The sequence below is a fragment of the Equus przewalskii genome, chromosome 18 (genome assembly GCF_037783145.1).
Source record: "Equus przewalskii isolate Varuska chromosome 18, EquPr2, whole genome shotgun sequence".
NCBI classification, from domain to species: domain Eukaryota; kingdom Metazoa; phylum Chordata; class Mammalia; order Perissodactyla; family Equidae; genus Equus; species Equus przewalskii.
The window spans coordinates 8,525,027-8,549,964 of NC_091848.1; the positions used below are offsets into that span (position 1 = coordinate 8,525,027).

Consider the following 24,938-nt stretch of genomic DNA (forward strand, 5'->3'; position numbering starts at 1 on the left):
AATATAGATGGAACCGCTCTAGTCTGGAAATGTTTGCTTGAAAGGACTTTCATCCATAAGGAGACCAAGTCAATGCCAGGTTTCAAGTCTTTTAAGGACAAGATAACAGTCTCACTTGGGGGCAATGTTGCAGGCTACAACCTGAAACCCTCTGTGATCTGGCACAGTGAGAACCCCAGGGCCATCAAGCATATCAATAAGCACACACTGCAGGGCAGTACAGGAGCAGTAAGAAGTTATGGATGATGCAGCTTCTCTTCCAAGATGCCCTCCTGCATTGCTATGCCAGTGAAATAAAGAAGTAATGTTTGGAGAATAACATACCTTTCAAGAATTTGCTTATTATTGATAATGCTCCCAGACATCCTCCTTGTATTGATAATCTTTGCCCCAATATCAAAGCAATGTTTCTCCCTCTAAACATCATCTCTTTGATCCAACCAAGGAATCAAGGAGTTATAACAGCTTTTAAGGCCTACTACATGAGAAAAACCTTTGTCCAGGCTATTGCTGCCACTGAGGAAGACACTGAGAAGACACTGATGCAATTCTGGAAGGACTATAACATCCACGACTGCATCAAAAATCTAGCTTGGGCTTGGGGTGATGTTACCCAGGAATATATGAATGGCACCTGGAAGAAGACAAGAGGTTTGTCCACAACTTCAAAGCATTTGCCAAGGATGAGGAGGTTGTAAAAATTAACAAGGCTGTTGAGACGGCAAACAATTTAACCTGGACGTGGATGGGGTTAAAATTGAGAAGCCGCTAGAGGTGGTTCCCAAGGAATTGTCCAATGAGCAGTTGTTAGAACTGGACAAGATGCATAGCTGAAGAAGAGACAAGAGAAAAGGAAACTGTAGGAGAAGAAAAAGAAGAACTCTCAATAAAATTCACAGTGACGGGTTTAGCAAATCTCAATGTGCTCCTTAAAAAGTTTGAAAACATGGACCCAACACCGAAGAAAATATTTTTGTACAGCTGTACAACATGTTTGTGTTTTAAGCTGTTATAAAAGAGTCAAAATGTTAAAAAATAGTTTATAAATTTAAAAAGTTACAGTAAGCTAAGGTAAATTTATTATTGAAAAAAGAAAAATAGTTTTTGATAAATTTAGAGAAGCCTAAGTGTATAGTGTTGATAAAGTCTACACGGTGTACAGTAATGTCCTAGGCCTTCACACGCACTCACTGACACACCCAGAGCAGTGCCAGTCCTGCAAGCCCATTCATGGTAACTGTCCTGTACAGGAGGAGCATTATTTTATCTTTTATACTGTAGCTTTTTTTTTTTTTTGAGGAGATTAGCCCTGAGCTAACATCTGCTGCCAATCCTCCTCTTTTTGCTGAGGAAGACTGGCCCTGAGCTAACATCTGTGCCCATCTTACTCTACTTTATATGTGGGATGCCTACCACAGCATGGCGTGCCAAGCAGTGCCATGTCCGCACCCAGGATCTGAACCAGCGAACGCCAGGCTGGGGAGAAGCGGAACGTGCGCACTTCACTGCTGCGCCACTGGGCCGGCACTATGCTGTAGTTTTACTGTAACTTTTATATGTTTAGATATGTTTGGATATACAAATACTACCATTGTGTCAATTGCCTACACTATTCAGTACAGTACATGCTGTAGAGGTTTGTAGGCTACGAGCAATAGGCTATAAAGTATGGCTCAGGTGTGTAGTGGGCCATACCATATAGGTTTGTGTACTCATACTCCACGATGTTCACATAATGGCAAAATCACCTAAGGACACATTTCTCAGAACATAGTCTTATTGATAAGTGACACATGGCTGTATGTTACATAGTGATAGGAGATTAGTCCCATAGAAAACAGGTAACAGAGTAAGGAAGTTCAGAGAGCGGAATTAATTATTGGATATTGTTCACTGAAAAGGTGATATTTAACCAAACTCTTGAAGGAAGTGAAAGTGTGAGCTAAACAGATGCATTCTGAGGTGGAGCCATGACTGCTGTGTCTAAGGAATGGCAAAGAGGCAAATGTGTCTGGAGTGGACCGAACAAGGGGGTGAGTAGGTAGTTTTTGATGAGGACAAACAGGTAATGTGAGACCTTATCACATAGGACCTTGTAGGCCATCAACAGGGTTTTGGCTTTTACCCCGAGTGGGATGAGAAGCCATTGGAGGGCTTAGACAGGCATCAGGAAACCTGGAGATTTCATTAGTCTTATGTTCACCTACAAGCAGGCTTCTGTGTCCTTCCTTGTGACTGATTTCTGTCTACTCTTTCCTACCTCCAAATACTAATAAACCTTTCAGACTTACAGAAATCTCCTGACCTTATATTTGCCCTTAATTCTGGCAGCAGATAACCACTTGTGTTCTTTTAACATGGTTTGGGAAATAATATACAGGGATTGACAAATACCCTTTTAACCAAGCAGTACCTGACACATGTGCTCTATAATTTTGTTTATTTTTTATGTTGATAGTTTGGTATTGTAGGAACATTAAAACAGCTGTCTAAGTCTGTGAGGAACACTTCTGATGAATTTGTAGGTCACCAAAATCCAATCATAGTGATCTGCATTACATCAGCTCTAGGACTGAGGCCAGTGATGCCTACAAACCACACCCTGATTTCATGTTTTCTGTATATTTATTTTAACTCTGTTACATAGGGAATCACCCTCCTTCATACTCTGATTTCAATGTTCCCTAAACATTTCTTTCCTCTTCCTCTGTCACTTACTTTTACTCACGTAGGTGTAACCAATTATCTGGTGGCTGAGTGAAAGCCACTGTCATGCATTTTTCTGTTTGACTGAGCTAATCTACCAAAAGATATAAGCACTGAAGAATTTATCTCTTCTTCCATCTTCATCTCCACCCAGTGTAAGACAGAGAACAGAATGAGAGTGTTTGCTCTACAGACATAAAATCTTCCCCACGTGGGCTGTCCCAGGCCTGGACTGAGGGTCAGTCCATTTAACTCACCTTTAATCTGTATCCATCAAAGTAGCCTTGGAAAGCTGACATTTTGGCCTTTTTTGGCTTTTTCTCAATTTGCTAAGAATGTTGGGAGTGGTCAGGGATGTTTATCAGGCTTCTTCAAATCCTTGATACTCTTTTAGATTAAAGTGTTACATTGGTATCAAGATATAAGAAATATGGAACTACGGTAACTAAAAGAAGGGCATATCATTGAGAAGCCATGATTTTGCATTGTTTTGAGCTTTGTGCTGAAATTTTCCTTCTAAATCTCATTCTTGCAATGTTAATATACTGCTACTAGGTGACAATGTTGCCACATATTCAAGACTTCAAGGTTTAACCCCTTTGAACTGAGCTAGAAGAAGTAGGCATACAATTTATGTCTCTGTATTAACAAAAATAGCAACAACAACAAATGATGAATGTAAAACTCTATCTTAAAATGCCACCAAAAATGTCAACATAGGTCATTCTATTTTTAATTGAGGATAATTTACGTATAAGGAATTTATGCATGAATCATAATTGTATAATTAAATCAGTTTTGGTCAATGCATACACCTATAGAGCCAACACCCCAGTCGAGATAGAAACCCTTCTATTACCTCAGGAAGCTTCAAGTAACTTTTACAGAATGTGTTTTTCCAGCGGTATGGTAGGGGCAGAAGCAGAGAAAGACCCAATTTAGAAGAATATCAGGATATCCAGGATTAAGTAGAGTCCAAAAAAGCATCCCACCTCATAAATCCTATGGGGAGTGAGGGAGTGTACGACCTACCTCCACCTTTAGAGTGTTACTTATGAGAGTGTGTTATGCAAGTGATTGCATTAAGAGTGGAAAAAATGGATGAAAAACCTGGAGCATTTAATGAAACATGCCCCCAGAAACAACATGGCACCTACTTCAGTGTTTCTCAACCAATATCCCTTGTTGAAACACTAATCTTAAACATATTTATTGACTTGAAGGCAGACGTCGTTTCCTGCAACAGATGCATAGCTCCAGACTTGTTGCTAGACCAAACTGATGGATAGATGCAGGTTAGCTAAATAATCAGGGTGACTCTCCCTATTATTGGCTGTCTCTCATGTGTGGCATAATGAGTGAGTAGAGTTATCTATGTGGGTCCTCTCGGCAGAAGACCTTATACCAGCCTCTGGATGTTTGCTTTTTCCTTTCTCCAGCTTTATTGAGATATAGTTAAAGTATAACATCGCGTAAATTTGAAGTGTACCACATGATGATTTGATACATGTATATATTTGAAATGATTACTACAAAGTTAGTTAACACATTCCATCATCTCACATAGTTACCATTTTTTTGCGTCTGTGGCAAGAACATTTATTCTCTTAGCTACTTTCAAGTATATAATACTGTATTGTTAACTATAGTTACCATGCTGTACCTTAGATCCTCAGAACTTATTCATTTTAGAATTGGAAGATTGTACCCTTTGACCAACATCTCCCCGTTTTCCTCACCTCCCAGCCCCTGGCAACCGTCATTCTACTCTCAGTTTCCATGAGTTTGTTTTTTTTAGATTCCACATATAAACAATATTAGACAGTATTTGTCTTTCTGTGTCTTGCTTATTTCACTTAGCATAATATTGGGATGTTTGCTTTTATCATGAGGAAGGAACTATAAATTCACTCCTAAAGATTAACAAATTATTCACTCTTTCAAGACTTTTCAGCTGGATTTTTCCAGCTAGATATAAATTGATATTTTATTTTTTGATCCCCTAAAATGGTTTAGCAATCTGCAACATTTACAAAAATGCAAGAAGCAGTAGTAAAATGTTTCTAAAGATTTTACGTCTTTGGAAAACAAAACGATCAACCAAAAAACAAAAAAAAATCCTCAAACAAAATGTAAATGCAAATTAAATGAAATTTTAATAGTGTGTTATCAAAAGAAACAGCGTTAAGGGAAGTTTCTTCTAAGTATCTTTAATACAGAGTGCTATACTATGTCTGTGATGATGATGACGATGATAATTATGATGATGACAAAAATGATAGCAGAAGTTAATGGCTTCCTCCTGGTGTCAGCCTCAGAGCTAAATGATTTCATGCTTCACCTCATTGCTTCCTCACCACAACTCTAGGAAATAGCACCATTATTATCCCTTATTTTCAGTTAAGTAAACAGACTTAGCTACATTAAATAAGTAATGCCTGAGATGGCCCAACTAAAAAATGGCAGACCCAGGATTGAAAACCAAACAGTATGACTTCCAAGACCTTGAACTCAACTCCTATGGCAATGGTTCTCCAAGTTTGAGCCATGAGCCATTTACATCGGAGTCAGCAGTTTTGGCCTCATGTAAACTCTTATATGTGCATGTCCAACGCCAATAATTAAAATTGACCAACCTCGTGGTAATTCTTAAAACACAATTCCAGTGCATATGCTCTCCTGACAGCCAGCATATCTGCAAAGACAAAGAAAGAATACAAGGAATCATTTTATCTATAGAATCAGTTTTGAGAATGGGTTAGAATAATTTGTGTCTACTTTCATTGTCTTTGAAAATTGCCTAAATATAACAACATCAAAAGAGAATGATTTATTTTTACTAAATAAATATGAAATTCTTTTTAATGGATTATAATCTAATGGTTCTCAACCATTTGCCTGTCCCTCCACACACCTAAGTAATAAATGCACTCCTGTCAGTAAGAGTGACCAACTAAAATGATGATGGAAAAGGAGGAAGGGATAGGGTGCGTGTGAAAAAGAATGCTGTTGGGGTGGAGGGGAGTAGTTTATTAAAGATTCTCCTGAGATCACTCTGATATAACCCCAGTTAGCTGAGAATCCTTGATGTCATTTTTCTAACCACTGCTGCTGGTAATTTCAATAATGCGCTATCTTGAAGCTTGATGAAAAGAAAATCACAGAATATATTACTGGAAATACTCATAACAATATTTATTTGTAGATCAAACATCACATATACCAACTGAACCATAAAACTTTCAGAAACTAGCCAAGAGGAGAGTCCATTTTATCTTGTTGCACTATAGGAGGATCAAAAAATTACTTGTTTTCAATGATGGAAAAAGCATATTATTTCAACACAAAATTGTAGCCAATATTTATAAGGAAAAGAGGTTTATAATATATTGTCCATGCAGACATACCATATGTTTTGACATGAAAATATAATTATAGAAAATGATTCAATTATTTCAGAGATTATTTTACAATATATCACTATAAATTCTAAATATTTTGATGCTGAAAAATCAATAATCAGTTCTAGTTTAGACAGACAGATGTCCCTAAATCAAGATGTCAGATATTTGAGTTATTTATTCTGAATAAAACCACAATGCCAAATGTTGCTACACAGTGTAAAGGAAATTGTCATATCAATTAAGATCAAATCAGTAATGATCCATATGTTAAAAAGCTGTCATTATGAAGGCTGAGTCACTACTTGGGAACTTGAGTTTTATATATTCATGAATACATCATTGACGTATTAACTCTTTTCCTTTTGTTGGGTCTACAGAAAATAGTGATATATTAAAAAAAAACTACTTTTTGTCATCAAATTTCAAGCATTTTTTGAATACAAAAAAAATACCCTCAAATGGATACACTCCACATGTTTCCATAATTATGGCTCTACTTCTCCACAGGAGTGCAAGGATTGTCACAACAGAGTGTCGGGAACCATCGTTTTCTTTGTAACTTTTATACAGCACATTGCCCTTGAAATCTTTTCTGTATTGCAGCTCTCTGTGAGCATCTTTTATCAACCCTACTGAACTATAAGCTCTTTGAAGGTACAGTCATGGTGTACATCTTTGTTTCCATAGTGGTAGCATAGAAACTTGACAGTGGTAGATTTTGATTAAAAAATTATACTTTTCTGTTTCTGCTCTTCCCATAAATGACCTGAGCAGAGAGGTTACGAAAACAGATATTCCATTTCCATGATATAAACCATGGGAGAGCCAGAACCTGTGGTTTCTACAAGCCACATCAGAAAACTAGGCCATTTATAGTTGTCATAAACATTCATCTCAACAGCAGAAACAATTAAGAAGCATTTTCTCATTTGGATATGTCTACATTAAGATTTTCCAAGTGTCTTCTTTCCCATACATTTTGAGATTATTTAATACACATATTCGTCACCAACTACAGGCAAGGCACAGAAGAAACAGAAAAGGAAAATATAAGCATGTCCCCTGAAGCACCCATAGGCTTTACTGAGCATCTCAGAACTAAAGCAATCAGGATTCAGCCTTAGGTTACCCACTGAGGAAGGGAACATTGTAATTTAGGATATGGGGAGTTAGAGGTAGAGTGTAGACATTTTTCTGTGTGCCCCACCAGAGCAGTGCTAGGCTTCTGCTATAGAGTTCTAAGTGCATCATTTGAAAGTGTTTCCAACATAAGATTGTGGGTCATCCAGTTTAATATGAAGTCAGCTCTCCTTTAGAACATTTTCAAACAGAGCCTGAATGGCATTTATTTTTTATTAAGGGTCTTGCTAGTGGAGGTTTTATGATAAAGTACCAGTGTTGATGTCAGGGGCTATGTGGGGTGGGAAGGGAGAGGAGGCTGAAGTAGTAAACTTTCTGATGTCTCACCTGACCATGCTTTTACGTGTCTGCCATCAGGTCACCAGGCCGAAGTTAAGAACTCTGGGCGAGATTCACATCTCTAGACCTACTTCAGAGACAAGAGATGTGGGAACACAAAGACAGACTCAGTAAATAACTTAAGTAAATATCGTCAAATATTATTAATCTAGCTTTATTACTTCATTTATCAAACCCAAATTAGACTGAAATTTTACATATTCATGATCTCAAATTATATTTCCATCCTATGGAAATAGCTGATGACATACAAATAATCAATATCATTTCATATTAACTGAAAAATTATAAATCAAATTATGTGATCTAACATTTCTGTTAGCATTAATATTTTGAATTATTAAATTTCAACAACTAGACCTTTCGGTTAAATAAAATTTTCTTTTTTTGACTAGAAGAGAACTGTCAAGGAAAATTTAATAAAGCTAGCTGAGTTTTGATTCCAATACTACAGAATATTTTTGCATTCAGTCAATCTACTAAACAATACAGAGTGTGATCTTTAACAACTGTTAAAAAATATGAACCTAAGATACTGATATAATTTAAATTATAGCATACAAATAAAATTTATTGAGTTTTACCTACAAAGATTGAAATGCAGTTTGATATAATTTGGAAATATGTTCAATGAGTGCTGAAACAACAATGAAAAATTCTATTTAAACATAAATATTTCCAGAGTAAAAAGGAGCAGGGATTATTTTCTTTTAGAAAGAAAAACTGAAGTGGGAGACTTTCCTGGTGCTGGTGCTCAAATAAGAGCTCACTGCATTCATACTGGTAGTTTTCTATATGTCCTCTCTGAATACCAGAAAAAGAGACATACTATGGAATTTCTAAATAAAATTATCACTGTTAAAGTTTCCCATTTATCTTAATTATAATTTATTTCTCTTTTTGGTCCCTTGACTCATTTAATTCATTCAACATATTACTACTTTCTGCCTTTTACTGAAATATATTGTACTCATATTCTCCCCCCTTTTTGTCAATTATAGCATCTAAAACTCAGACTTGAGAGTCTGTCTTACTCCCCCTTCTATTTCCTATATAGCTTATTTTGGGTTTATAAAGGACTTCATAATTGTTAACACTAATTGAATGAATTCCCAATAGTTGGCTAATATGGGGACAAGTGTGAGATGTAAAGAAAATAATGCCCTTGTGCATTGAATATTGTCATTAACTGAAGTGATCCTCAATTTTCAAAGAATTAACAATAAAATAGTTACCAATAAAAAGAAATTGAATATAATTTTCTTCTCATTAGAGGCAGAAACTTAGATTCAACTAGGCTCCTAATTTTTTTAGTCTTTGATTAATCAGCAAGGCTACACTAGAGAAAAATCACTATAACTCTAGTGGTAAATTAGGTAATTTTACCAATAAAGATTTAGTCATGCTTTGGACTATTTTAAAGTATTTGCACTGGGGCCGGCCCAGTGGCACAGTGGTTAAGTTCGCACCTTCTGCTTGTTGGCGGCCCAGGGTTCCCCAGTTCAGATCCCGGGTGTAGACATGGCACCACTTGGCATGCCATGCTGTGGTAGGCGTCCCACATAGAAAGTAGAGGAAGATGGGCACGGATGTTAGCTCAGGGCCAGTCTTCCTGAGCAAAAAAGAGGAGTACTGGCAGTAGTTAGCTCAGGGCTAATCTTCCTCAAAAAAAAAAAGTATCTGCATTGTAGATGTACTTATTCACTCCAATGTTTTACCAGTATACACCCAATATGCTAGAGTGAGGACAGTGTGTTCAAGATTTTAGTCACATTTAACAAGGTTGAATTAAAATTTAGATGATAGAATTGGCCTTCATTAGATGTCTGATTTCCAAATGACTGGTATGTGTGTTTTCATAAATTTGGATATTGAAAAGAAAATTATCTTCTATAGTAAAATGGTAAACTCTAAATATACAAAATCAGAGCAGAGTTATGCTGAGTCATCTTAAAAAAGGTGGTAGTGTCCAGGTCTGGTTGACCAGATTAAGCTCCTTTAATAAAGAGTAAAGTGGAAGATGGTTACTAAAGGAAGATGAGAATATCATCAAAGCAAATGAATTAATTGATTCATATATTCTATATTCCAAGAGCTATGCTAATTTTTGAAAATACAGCAGTAAATTCTATCCTCCTGGTCTCAAAGTTAAATAATAAACAAAAATTGAATGAATAAACAAATATATAACAAATGTATTTATAAAATAATCATATACATATAAATATATATATTATATATTCAGATATTCCTGTATATATGTATGTGTGTAGTATACACTATAAGGCGAAGAGGGTGAGAGTAACAGACAAGAGTGTTCTACCTTAGACTGGATTGTCAGGGAACATAGATCTTGGGTGTTACTATTCCTGCTAATATCTGAAGAGTGAGCAAAAGCTGGCCAAAGGAAGAGGGGGAGCATTTCAGGCAAACAGAACAGAAAGTGAGAAGGCCCTGAAGTGAGATAGATATTTACCCATTGGAAAAAAGGAGCAGGTCAGTGTGACTGGAACCTAACAAGGAAGAGACCCCAGTGAAAGATAATTTTGTGATTTTTGTGAAAGCTAATGGGGTTTTTCCTCTGTCCATCTCATGCTTCTGCTGTCCTCTCTGTTGGTTTCATTTTCAGGCAGCTTTCTCCACATTGCAGCAAACATTAGCAGCTCCCGTCTTTAGAGCTCAGAACCCCAGAGACACTCCGGTCTTCACAAATCTGCTCCTTCTAAAGTCTTTCCCATCTAACTAAAAGGCAATTCTATCCTTCCAATTATTTGAGGGCAAAAATAGTGGCATTTTGACTCTTCTCTCATATAAACTACTGGTAACTCCTGTAGGAGATGCCTGCAGAATATTTCCAGTGTCTTCGCACTTGTGTCACATGTCCCAGCTATCATCATCTGTCACTTGGATCATTGCAGAACCTTCTCAGTGATCTCTCTACTTCACACTTGTTCTGCCTCAGTCTACTTTTAGTGCAGCAGCCACTTCTTCGACCTCATCCCTACCTCGACTACTATCCTTTCTCTCTGCTCACACAGCTCCAATTATATTAAAAAGCCGTAATTGTACACAATTTTTCCCAAGCTTTTGTTTATCAGATCTTGTGAAATTATGTAAAGAATTATATGGAAACATACATGTAAATGTTTATTATCATGATTGCTAACAAGTTCTAATCAAATATTAGCAGCTGTTAGTGTTATAATTGCTGATTATAGAATTGACTAGTCGATAGAGACAAAACACGCGAGTTGTAGAGACTTTTGCTTTTATTCTTCCATTTTTGGTTGTCGCCATACGTTAATACAATACCGCTAGAATTTAAACTATGTATTTTCTTTTGTAAGTTAACTAGTTAAAAAAGTTACTAATTTTACGTTAATTTTGCAGTAAATCTGGACCAAGTAGACAAACAATATTGTTGAGACTCAAGATTTAGATTTTCGGTGACTGAAAAGGTACAAAAATGGCACCCCTTAAGAATAGCTGCACTATACGCTAAGGAACAGGGACGTGACACAGTGAGCGACTCCTGTCTGTTTGTAGAATGAGTGAACAGTGGCACAAGGCTCTTAACCTCCACAAACACTGAAGCCGGACAGTACAGTCAAGAGGATTTGCAACAAATCTGTGATTTTCCTTTATTACTTATTTGCAATTTGCAACTTATCTGAGTCCCCTATTCTTGTATTTCTATCAGAAAAGGATAAAAAAGGACTTGGAGAAAACAACTTGCTCTATATCTTATCTTCAGACTGTTTCTCTGTAGTTTTCTTTTTTATGGTAATTTTATTCTTACTACCTAAACAATGGATAGAAGGCAGTTCATGGTATGGACCAATCACATTTAAAGAAAATAATGGCCCATATGCTGTAATAAGAACACTCTTGATTTCACTTTCTGCACTGCTTACTTGAAAGAACTGTGGAGGTTATTGCCTCATCTGGTTTATTTTAAAGCTGATGGGATATCTCCAGTCTCCATGCATCCTTTAGATTAGACCTCTCATTTGCTCTATATTCTAATTAACCAATTTTTTTATGAAATGATAACATGACTGAAAAAAAGGAAATATGGGCATAACAAGATACCTGAACCCCTTTCAGGAAGAATTTCCTGCCAAGAAAGAAGTGAACTATATGTATAATATTACAAAATGTGCTTTTCTGTACTGGTATTTGAGCTCTATAAGAGGAAAGGTTCGCTCTTGATAAATAACAAGAGAAATACATTACCATGTAAAACTCTCCATAATAAAGACATTCCTAATCTGGGTGCTTTATATGAATTAATACACTTTTTCTGGCAAAAATAAAATTTGGTAGACAAAATTTAAGTTTTATTATACATGAATGTAAAATATGTCTATTGTGAAACAGGTTATTTTTCTCCAGTGCGGTTCATAAAATTTGCCATGGTAAAGTAGAAATCTTAGTTTATCCTGGAGTCTGTTTCACTTTTCTTAATAAAACTTATATTTAGACATATGAATTGAACTAGAGTTGAATGCTATATGCATTGTCTTGGAAACTACAATCATTTATTTGTTAGTGAAACTGAAAGCACTATGTAATGGGACCTTATAAAACATGAGTGTAAAACTATAGAGTAAAAATAAATGTCAGTGTCTATATCAGTGTAATCATGTTAGATCCCTTTCTACAGTGTTTCAACCTGTTGTCAATATTTTTTTAAATTGTTTATTATATGTTCAATTATTTTTACTGAGGTAACATTGGTTTATAATTTGATATAAATTTCAGATGTACATCATTATATTTGACTTCTTTATAGCTTACGTTGTGTTCACCACCAAAAGTCTAGTTGCCACCCCTCACCATCCATGTTTACCCCTTTACCCCTTTCACTCTCCTCCACCCACCTTCCCCCATGGTAACCATGAATCTGTTCTCCATATCTATGTGTTTGTTTGTTGTTGTTTTATCTTCCACATACAAGTGAAATCGTATGGTGTTTGGCTTTCTCTGTCTGACTTCTTTTGCCTAGCATAATATGGTCAAGGTCCATCTATGTTGTCACAAATGGCAAGATTTCATCTTTTTTATGGCTGAGTAATATTCCATTGTATATATATACCACATCTTCTTTACCCATTCATCCATTTATGGGCATTTAGGTTGTTTCCAAGTCTTGACTGTTGTGAATAATGCTGCCGTGAGCATAGGGGTGCATGTATCTTTTGAAATTAGTGTTTTCATGTTTTTTGGATACATACTCAGAAATGTAATAGCTGGATAATAAGGTAGTTCTATTTTTAGTTTTTTGAGGAATCTTCATTTTGTTTTCCATAGTGGCTGAACCAATTTATATTCCTACCAACAGGGTACAAGTGTTACCTTTTCTCCACATCCTCTCCAATACTTGTTATTTCTTCTCTTTTAAATAATAGCCATTCAGACAGGTGGAAGGTGATATCTCATTGTGGTTTTGATTTGCATTTCCCTAATAATTAAGGATGTTGAGCATCTTTTCATGTGCCTGTTGCGCATCTGTATGTCTTCTTTGGAAAGAAGTCTGTTCAGGTCCTCTGCCCATTTTTTAGTCAGCTTGTTTGTTCTTTTGTTGTTGAGTTGTATGAGTTCTTTGTATATTTTGGATATTAATCCCTTATCAGATATATGATTAAACATGTTGTCATTATTTTAAAATAAATAAGACCATAGGATAAAGTGTAAACTTAGAGAGATTCTTTTATTCTATAGGAAAAATTAATATCTTTTAATAGCATGGATACTTTTAAATTAAAATTCTTAACAAAGCATTAACTGATTAGATATTTTAACTGGGTAGTCAGTGAGAATATACATATTTGTTCAACCTTAAACACTATAAAAATTGTAGAACATGCTTTCATTTGTATATATATGTATCAATGTATATATTTTCACTTATATACATACATACATATGTATACACATATATGTGCGTATACATATGTATATATTATATATGCACATATATGTGTCCATATAAATATGTTATATATGCACATATTTGAAAAATTATGATATTTAAGAATTAAGTTTGTCATACTCATCATCTACCTTACGCTGAAGAAGTAACTAATTTGGCAGAAATGTAGATTGTAATTTTCTTTTTCATTAATAGAATTGATGGTAATTCTTTAAATCTTCATTACTCAATTCATAAAATAATTAATTAAAACCTAGATAATCTGGTCCGTATGCTGTGTGATGGTAGATTAAATACAGTATAATATTTGGTCCCAGACGTTAAAGTTCTTGTAGTCAAGTTTTAGAAGCAAATGTAAATGTATGTACAGTGAACTGACAGTAAAATATGTGCGAGAGCGGATCAAGCCAGTAAAACTGTCCGCCAGCTATAACCTGCAAAGAGGCCTGATGTGGAAGCTAAATCCAACTAGAAGCACCAGGTGCTATCTGGACCACCTGAATTCTTTTCCTCCAGAAATTGATCTGGAGTGCGGGACAGGCATTACTTAGCAGAATTGAAAGGCAAACAGAAATGGCAGTGCACAGACATGTGCACCAGTCAAACCCACAAGGGAGTAAGGCAAGTCATGCATAGACAGAAGCTAAGATTAAGCAAAAGACATGATGTGCAGAGTAAGGGGTGAAGAGTTAAAGTAGCCACAGGAAGGGTATAGGTAGAGACAAAAAAGAACTGACTCGATTATAATGATGATATATAACATGTTCCAACTACTGTGGAGATGCTAGAAATATACTTGACAATCCATGAGCCAGTTTATATTCAAGCTGTGGGGTCTGGCCATGTTCCTGCTCTTGGATACCATGATACAAAATGAGGCTTTGTGGCTGACACTTCTGTCCTTTCTCTTTCCATGTGCATCTTTACAATGAAGTACCCATCTCACTATTGTATATGGTTACCTCATGTATTAGTTTCCTATTGCTGCTGTGACAAATTACCACAAACTTAGTGGCTTAAAACAACAGAAATATATATCTTATAGTGCTAGAGGATGGCAGTCCTAAAATGAGTCCTGCAGTGCTAAAATTAAGATGTTGACAGGGCAGCATTCCTTCTGAAAGCAGGGCTCTAGGGCAGAATCCATTCCCTTGCCTTTTCCAGCTTCCAGCTCTCTCTGACTCAGACTCTCCTGCCTCCCTCTTACAAGGACATTCGTGATTACCTTAGACCCACCTGGACTACCCAGTGTAGTCTCCCCATCTCAGGACACTTATCACATCTGCAAAGTCCCTTTAGCCATGTGACGTAACATATTCACAGGTTTTGCGGATTAAGAAGTGGATATCTTTGGAGAGCTTTATTCCACCTACCACACCTCACATAATGAAATTTCCAGAAACTACTTGACAAACACTTTTACTGAAGGCTTTGTCATGGGAATTTATTAGCAGGAGAAAAACCTGTGGGTTTGGCCTGCCAGAGAAGTCCTTACAGAAGAGAAGCAAATTGAGTATAATTGTGAAGGTTATATGAGGATTATATTGTTAAAGAAGAGAATGGATTTAATTCTAGAGAGCATGGAGAGAAGAAAACAGCATTAGCAAAGATGTGGAAGAAGAAATAGGTTCAAAAGAGAGGTATTTCAGCAGGCTGGTAGAAGCAGAATATTCACTTAAGAGAAAAGATAGAGGGCATAAGTTAGATTTGGAGAAAATGTGGAATGTTTTGAAAGTCTGGCAAAAAGATTTTGTTTGCACCTGTAATCATTGAGTTTCCAATAGTGTAACAGTGAAGGCTGTGGTGAAGATGTGGGTGAGAGAGAATTCCAGGTAACTATTGCACATGGTGTGAAGTCAGGAAGTCTCAGTACCTACCTGAGCTAGGGAGAAAACAATAGAATGGAAATTAAAGGGAAAATATTTAAACGCTGAATTTTACTTTGAATTTAAAGAAAAAAATTGATTTGATGAATATGTATATGCAAAGTATTTGGTGAGTGTAGATAGATGTCATTAAAACATATTTTATTTTTATTATTGTCAACATTTATTGTCAGTATAAGGAAGTATTGATATGGAGAAATAATATCAACAAATATAAAGTAATATTTAATCTAATTTATACTTATGCATAAATGTAAATTTACTTTTTCATGCTTATATGTGAACATGAGTAAATATTGTGGTACTCAAGGTAAAAACTGAAGTCTCACAAAGGAAGAGAACTGTGTTGCGTTTACATTTTGACTCTGTTCAGAAGGCTTTATTGTTCATGGTTTTCTTGGCTTGGTATTGAAAGTTTCATCTTTGCATGTTGCCTAAATCCGAGCTTTCTCTATTGCTACACGATTGATGTGCCATATCATAACAGAGAGAGAGAGAGAGAGGGAGAGAGAGAGAAAGTGAGAAAGAGAGAAAGAGAAAGAAAGAAAGCAAGCAAAAGAAAGAATTCTGTTTGGTTTATGAAGCCTTCTTTTGGAACATTTCTTGCTCTAGTGATGGAGAAGTAATAAGAAGTAATATGTTCATGTCAACCCAAACCACCTAACCCCAAATGTGAGAAAATAACAGTGACTATTTGAAAACAAGGTCTCTCTTGAATGCTGTTGTCTTTGAAACTAGACAATAGATGATAAGATGCTCACTGTAAGTAAGGATGGGAAGTGGTTCAAATAACGATTTGCTGTGTGCCAGGTACTTGATATGATTTAGTTCTCACACCAATACTACATTCTAATGTGAGGATACTGAGATTCAGAGAAGTTAAATGTTTGTGATCAAATAGCTGGAAATTGGTGCTTGGTGTGTGAGGGATCAACCATGGAATTTCTATCCTTGCTACTCATTTGCTGAAACTCTCTATATGAAATAGAACTCCTGCTCTGAAAATTAAAAGTTTTAACCACATATTCTCCAAGGGCCATTCCAGGACCAATATTTTATAACTATTGGTTAGCTGTGGTAACAATCTGACTCTTAATGACAAAGGATCATTTTATGACATTTTTTTTTTACTTGACCTAATTTTATTTGATCTAATTTGACCTAATTCAGGGACAGGCAGCACAGCCGTGAATTAAAGCACAATTCTCAGTAGCTGAAGTGTTTGAGTAATTGCATTGATGTTTGTTGTTCAGAGTTTGATTTAGTTGGTTATGATGTATATTTTAAATTTGAACACACAATAGGCCTGATGGCATCCAAAAAGGCTAAGGGTCTGGAAGGAAACAATGATTCTCTGCACCCCGATCAACACTGATAAAAGGTAACAACAACCAACAAACAAAAACAAAAGTGTGGATCAGTCAGATTGTTGGTCCATGTCAGTGGTTCTCAAACTCATTTGAACATTTGAATCACCTAGGGTATTTTTTTAAAAGACTGATATCTGGACCCCTCTACCATGAATTTCTGATTTAATTGGTCTTTCATGAGGATGAATGATCTATGTTTTTAAATATCACTTGCATTTATATCCATTGTGCATGCTGCTATAAGAACCTCATTAAAAACATTGAAGAAATAATGTTTCTTCCTGCTTGACAGTACCACAGTATTTATTGCTGTTAAGGCAAATTTTTAGGTTAGGAATGAATTCTTCAATGGTCAGTAGATGTGCTAGACATCTCAGAACATGAGAGGTTCTTATTGCATGCCAAAAGAAAGTTCTGAGGCCATGTGATAAAAACACAAGCGTGGATTATTTTTATGAAGGCCGTAGAAACCAATGCCATTTAAATAATGCGTCTTTTCATTCCATGAATATCTACTTTTACGTTTTACTTTGTTGTTCAGTAGAGGCAGTAGATGAAAATATTTCCAGATTACAAATTTCCAAGTGGGCAACACTGAAAACATTGTCTCTGGTTGGCCATTACTTAAAAGGTGAGAGGCCTGAGGGAAGGAACCGTAGAAGGAAATTTCCTTTGCTATCATGATTTACAGTTATGGAAGGGTCACGTCTGGGTTGTGTTTTCTAAGATGGCTTTATATTTTTATATCCTCCTTCCAGGCTTTTCAGAATGTCGTTACTCATCCTGTTAAACAAATAGACAAAGGGAAAGCCCAAAAACATGTAACTGCTCTTGGACTGGTGCCTTCTAAAGAGTATTCACTTGGGTTTTTCGTTTATAATTTAAATGTTAATGTGACTGTTGCTAATAAACCATTGTAAAGACTTGTGGAGGAATGCTTAAGACATTGCAGCAGTGTATGGTCCCTCCCACAGGCCAGCATTTCCAAATCTGCGGTTTGTATTTGGGAATTTCCTAGCTGTTGTGGTTAAAACACTTGGATGGGCTATGTCTGATCAAATAAATTGTTGCTCCGAGTTCAAGACTACCACCTACTGCCTCAGATAATAAAGCAGGATAATGGCTTCTTTTTTTCAAAAATTGGAGCTGGAAAGCAAATGTTTTTACTGGTGACGCTGGGTAAATAAGAGTACATCTTGTGAGTCATATGTGATGTTAACAGGAATCCATTTGAACTTGTCCGGTTTTGACCTTTTTTGCATAAAATAGGAATTAGAAAGCTAGTGTTTTTTAAAAAAGATTTGTTCTTCTGCATAATGGAAATAGTATTTTAAACATACTGGAGATGGAACATCTCAAGAACGTCACCTTCTGGAGGAGACACTCTTAGGAATAAAAATTGTCAAAGCAGTAGGTGGGCTCCCTTGCCTTCTTGTCCTTTCATCACACCATCACGAGAAAATGCCAGTCTTTAGGCAGAATTCAGCCAATCTTCTCATCCACAGCTATGCTCTGCCTATGGAGCCTACCTCGTAGGAGGGCAGATTGGCACCCACATTTGTTCTTAATGCTTTTTGGCAATTTTACATCAACATCTCATTGTAATTATTTTAATTTTCCCCATTATTAAATTGGCAATAACTTCACCTCACCCATCCATTTCAGCAACTGACCTTGCTATGAGAATTTTCTATGCTCATCCACCCTCATTTTTTAAAAATTTTTCTACCTATTATAACTGAAAGGTGTGATTCACCCTAAGAGCCACTCTTACACCTGTGTTCTGACTCCCATCTTCTCTATCATCACATAAAAGACCTTGTGCAATAAATGTTCATGCATATGTTGACTGGTCCAAGGGCCTCTTTGATAGAAAACACGTTGTTCTTTACGTTTAATACAAAGAATCAACTTACATTAGGGTATTGGTAAGAAGTGATGATTTTACTAAGGATTTTTGGGGGAATTGAAGAGTGGTTTTATGTCAAACACTGAGTAGAATTTCACTCAAAAACCCAATTTAGGGCTGGCACGGTGGTGCAGCAGTTAAGTTCCCACATTCCGCTCTGGTGGCCTGGGGGTTCACCAGTCCAGATCCCGGGTGTGGACCTACACACCACTTGTCGAGCCATGCTGTGGGAGGTGTCTCACATATAAAGTAGAGGAAGATGGGCATGGATGTTAGCTCGGGGACAGTCTTCCTCAGCAAACAGAGGAGGATTAGTGGCAGACATTAGCTCAAGGCTAACTTCCTCAAAAAAAAAGAAGAAAAACAGAAAAACCCAATTTAAATTGTTTATTGTCTATCCCTCAGTTTCTTTAGATTGTTGCCCGCATTATGTCCCTTTTCTTTCCTTCACTTGTAAAGAGCCCAGTAACTCTGCTTCTACTTTTCCCACTCCCAGGTATTCCTCCTTTAGGTCTCAATCTCTCTCTCACTTTTTTTTTCATGCAGGAAAAGTGAGCTAATTCAAATTTCTCTTAAATGAATACTTGCTTCATCTCTTAAAACTTTTCTCAGCTATGGGGAAAGCCACTCTATTGACAATAATGACTTGTACTCAATTGATTAAAGACCTTCTACTATCAGAAACCACTCTCCTTAGAAAGAATGGATAATTACAAATATCCAAGAAATTGTTCACCTACAAAATTACTCCTTTTCAGTCCTATATTAAAGTCTTTCCTTCATTGGTCCTATCTCAACCACATTTAGACACGCTTTAACTGGTTCCATCTGAAAGGATAAAGCAATCAAGCATTTGAACACACACTCATGTGCATGCATTCAATCCAAAGGTTCAGTTATCATCTATAAACAGATAATTTCCTAATTTCATCCTCTATATGCTTGATGGACAGTTCCTATACCTCAAACTCAGAATGTCAAGAATTAGATTTATTCACCTTTTTTTTCACAAATTTTGCCCCTTCTCCAGGTTTCTCTATCTCATTAAATAATCCACAATTACTCAACACTGGAAATACCCCTGTTTTTTTTTTATTCTGTCCCCCACTGCATATGACAATCACCAAATCCAGTTGATCGATTCTATCTATTCAATGTTTCTTAAACCATATACTGATGTCTCAGCATGCTGCCACTAGGTTGGTTCACCACATCTTTGTCCCGACCACTGCAATAATCTCCTGTTGGTTTCCCTGCATCCACTTGTCCTACTCCAAAACATTATTCCCAAATAAAACTCCAGCTGTGTCAGTTCTTCTTAAAATTTGCCAATGAATTTCCATTGCTCTTGCTATAGAATCTGAAATAGTTAATACGGTTTATAAGGGTCTCCCCACGAAGCTTTAGCTTCCTTCCCAGACCCAATTCACCTTACTCGGCACCCAAATATTCTGGACTTCTTTCCAGTGCCTCAAATATGCCTCATTTTCATTCTAGTTGGTGTTTCCCATACACCACATCCTCTGTTTAGATTGAGCTGACCCGTCTAATTCTTTAGTTTCACTTCAGTAATGTCTACTTTTCCTTATAATCTGAGCGTAATGTCATTTTGGTATGACGTCTTCCCTAACTTCGTAGACCAGGTTGAAGTTCCCCAATGTATGCTCTTATATCACAGTGTTCCTCTCTGTACATCTCACAGGCAATCATTCTCTCTACATAATCTACTCCCTGAGGACAGCCACTCTCTCTGGCTTATTCTCAACTGCTCTCCAGTGGTAAGGAGAAGTTTTCATCAGTGCGTAATTTATGAATTAATTATATAGCTAGTCATAAAGCCCAAACACATAGATATTACTCATGGTTTTCTCTTTAACAGATGGAATCCCTTCAGTGGTATGCTAAAGGCACACATTTATTTAGTGACAGTCAGAGACACAAGTCATCTGAGGCAACTCAGGGAGTGAAGGGAACGTAGTGCTAGTGCACTGAGTTTATTGCACTTTTACACGGTGCATTGTGTTATGCATTGACAATAAGGGACAACATGGCTAACATATCATGTAATGTCATTGGCCACATGATGCATTATAATATAATAGTGATAAATATTTTGTTAACTATATTCACATGTGTTTTCAGACTATGGCCATGCCTGTAGAATGGACATTCTGAGCTGAAAATTGTACGCTCACCTATAGTCTTCATCTGCTTTTTTTCACCCTAATAGACTTTTGGGACTAAGTCTTGGGAAGAATAGTCTTCTTGGACAAAAAGATCAGTGCGGCATAAAGACAGAAAGGTAAGGGTTTGACAAGTTGCTTCTGGAATAAAAGAGGTGTACAAGAGGAAGTTTTGGCTTCCAGATATCATCTAAGAAAGAGTATTAAGAAGTAAATGGAAAATATTGCTTTTATAGAGATCACATTTATTATTTGTTTTTCTGAGACATACTGAGAAGGAACTTTCCTTTTAGCTAGAATTTATTTGAAGTATTTACTAAATGTGATTTTTGTAACTTATATCTCATCCTGAAGTTTGTAACAAAGGAAGAAGAGGAAAGAGCACGCAGTCGCTTTAGAGACTGAAGGACTCACAATAATTGCTCTTCTCAAGATGCTGATAGTCACTTAGAAAAAAAAAGCAAACACAAAATTGAAAGCTCAGTCTAAGCAGAAGAGAAGGAAGTATTGGAAGTATGGAGAGTGTTTTCCTTAAACATTTGGCTCCAGTATAAACAATGCTTGCATCCTTTAATGTAAGACTGGCCATTGTCATCTGGCACAAGGGCAAATATCTGTGATACCAGAAATATTTAAGTGTTGGAGGTTATCTCAAGGGCAAGTCAGAAATGTCAGAAGGGTTACAGACATGCATTATTCCTGGGCCTCAAGCATGTGCCAGATTTGCTCTAGATATCGTAATGCCCTGGAGTTAGGGCGGCCAACAGGGTAGAAGTAGTGCACATAGAAGCACTAGGGAATCTGGAGAGGGGCCTGCAGCTGGCCATACGTTCAAGTTATTTTATGAAAAGCGTTCCCCATGACAGTTGCTGATTGGATCATTGCTAGGGAGCTCACATACTGAAGCCGATCCTCACCCCAGGTACATGGTGGCTCTGAGAAGAGTCAGCTCCTGCTGTTACTATGTGTTATTATGTCCAGACAAAGGGCTCATGCAAAGACTGCTAGACATGATTAGGACATGCTCCAACTTTTAAGAAGTACAGTGCCAGGACTTCGGGCAGCCGATAGCTATTGAAGCACTAGAGGTTATTCCCATCTACATTCTGTGGATAGAAGATGTCAGAAAGTGAAGTGTAACAAAGAAAAATGACACTATCCCTGCCCTTTTCCTAGGTTTCTACACAATGATCATCCCCGAAGTCCCCAGTCCAGAGAAATTCTATTTCCAGGATACCCCCAAGAGGGAGAGGTCACAGAAGGCTTTGTCCTATATTGAATTGTGCTCAGAGCAAGTGACATAAAATAACATTGCAAGGTGTTTGACCCTTTAGGGAACTACTGTGCTTTTAGAAATCAATAGTTTGTGAGAGCACAGAAAACATGCTGACATACTACATATTCCCAGAGTTCCATGGCCTTGTGCCTTCTCATCATGGAAGTCCATTAAAAAAATGTAATAAATTACATGACTGTAGGTAGAGCATAGTAATCTGAATAGGGATATTATTAATAAATTGTCACAATATGTCTTGAATTCAAAATGCCCTGGGGTGTTTATGAGGAAGCCAGTGGTTTTCAGCACAGGATTTGAAGAGCAGAAATAATTGAATACTAATGGCTAATGAGAATAAATAAAAATGCCTTTGTTGTCTCAAAGGGTTTTATTGTTTTGACACTGCTTGAAAGCAGTGCTTCCCAATCTTTTTTCATAGCTTAGTATGCATAGAAAATCATAATATTGTTATGGCGACACAAGAGTAACTGAGCATAATGGTTAGGGCAGGAAGGTTACCAGGCCAGGTGACTCTACTGACTATAGGCCCCCCACTCAACAGTGACAAGAATGAATACAGCAGCACTTTAAAAAAAGCAACACTTTATTGGGGCAAGATTGACATATGAAAGGCTGAACTTGTTTCATGTATATGACCTGATAAGTTTAGTAATAAGTATACATGTGTGAAGCCATCATTACAATCAAGGCCATAAACTTATCCATCACCTCCAAAAATTTCCTCCTGCCACCCTTTCTTTTTAATTAATTTTTTTTTCCTTCAGTGGTAAAAGTGCTCTACATAAGATCTAGCTTCTCAGCAAAATTTTAAGCATAGGACACAGTCAGCTATAGTCCCTATTTTGTACAGTAGATCTCCAGAACTTTCTCATCTTGTGTAACTGAAACTTTGTACCCTTTGAACAATATCTCCCCATTTCCCCCTCCCCCAGCCCCTGGTAACCACTGCTCCACTCTCTGGTTCTATGAGTGTGACTATTTGAGGTTCCTTAGAAAAGTGGGATCATGCAGCATTTGTCCTTCTGTGTCTGGCTTATTTCACTTGGCATAATGTCCTCCACACTTCTTCACCTTCCCCTGCACACCAGCCTGCACTGGCCTGCTGACTGGGGACCTCCATCCTCGGCTGTTTCAGGAGGCTGATGCTTTATCTTGGCAGAAAAACTCACTGGGAATGTGATTTACCTCAAAGGCTAGTTCATGTAGGTTTTCAAATTTATTATTGTACATTAGCTCATAATGCTCTCTGTTGTGATATTTTTCTTGAATCAGTAGTTTTTCCTGCTTCATTCAATATTTTGTTTGTATCTTTTCTCTATTTTTCTTGATTCAACTTGCCAGGATGTTTATCTAACTTAATTAGTCTTTTCAAAGATCCAGCTTTTGGTTTAATTTTTTATAGTATGTTTCTTCTTCACTGTTTCATTGATTCCTGCCATTATTTATGGTTTCATTTCTTATTGCTTCTTGCCATATACTCTAGCCCTTTTAAAACAATTTTTTCAGTTGAAAACTCTGTTCATTAAAAAAAAAATGTATTATCATTAAGGTTTAACCTACATGTGGTAAATTGGCCCCTTAATGTAAAATTCTGTAAGTTTTGATAAATGCTCTTAGTTGTGTAACAACCAACACAATCAAGATATAGAAAGTTCCATCAACTTCTAATTTCTCATGTGCCCCTTCATGTTTGACTCTCCTCATTCCCATTCTCTAGCAACAACTGATGTACTTTCTGTCTGTGTTGTTTCGTCTTTCCCAGAATGTCATATAAATGGAATCATACAGTACGTATGCTTTTAGATACGACTTCTTTCACTTGCCATAATTAAATTATAATATATACTTCATATATCAGTAGTTTATTTCTCTTTATTGCTGAGTCTTCTATTGTATGGATATGCCACAGACTGTTTCTCCAAGTGAGAGACTTTGTGTTGTTTACAGTTTTTGTTAATTACTTAACAAGCTGTTAAAATTAGTTACATAGAGGTCTTTGTATGAATACGCATTTTCATTTCCCTTGGATAAAACCTATCCGTGAGATTGCTGGGTTGTATCTTAAGAGTATGTTTACTTTTAAAAGAAACTGCCAAATGGTTATCCAATGTGCTAGTATTATTTTGCATTCCTTCTAGCAGTATATGAGAGCTCCAGTTGCTCTGCATCCTTGTTAGCACTTGGTATTGTCAGATATTGCTTTGTTTCTATTTTTAGAACCATTCTAATAGTTGAGTATTGGTATCTTATTACAAATAGAGTTGAAGTTTTTATTTTTAAAGAATGAGAGACATAATAGCATATTATTTGTTGATCCAGAGGAAAGTGAAAAGTTGATGCTGTAGGAAAAAGATAGAGGAAATGCAGTTTAAAGTTTACGTTGGTTTAAATTTTAAAATTTACTGCACAAGGAGAGAGATTGGCTTTTAGTTAAGAGCTTCTAGTTAAGAGTTAATCTATGGAAAAAATATGAGCAGACATATCGTGTAGGTTGAGATGCTTATAGACAAGTAAATTTATTGATAAGATTCTAATAAAAAGTCAAGTTCTCTTCTGATTGTTAAACTTGTCTTATTAAACTAGAACACAATGTCATGAGCTGGGAGTAAACATATGTAAGATGTGTTGTTGGTTTGAGAGAAAAGGTGATGATAATTAATTGTAGTACAGTAGAATAGAGGCATGAATCAACTGGAGTAGAGATTGGCAAACTTTTTCCGAGGAGCAAATAGTAAATACTTTAGCTTTAACAGGTCATGTGGTCTCTTT

At 36.5% G+C, this 24,938-nt stretch overlaps 1 long non-coding RNA gene across 2 annotated transcripts in view; it reads left to right on the top strand.

The window, feature by feature from the left end:
• LOC139076976 (uncharacterized) overlaps positions 1–24,938 on the top strand; it is a 75,420-nt gene that overhangs the window by 24,163 nt on the left and 26,319 nt on the right. The window contains exon 3 of one of the 2 annotated variants that reach the window (XR_011529063.1): positions 20,920–20,991. The exons of the other annotated variant lie outside the window; for it this stretch is intronic. This is a non-coding gene — a long non-coding RNA (uncharacterized lncRNA). The remainder of the gene's footprint in view (positions 1–20,919; positions 20,992–24,938) is intronic. 2 annotated transcript variants of the gene reach the window in all.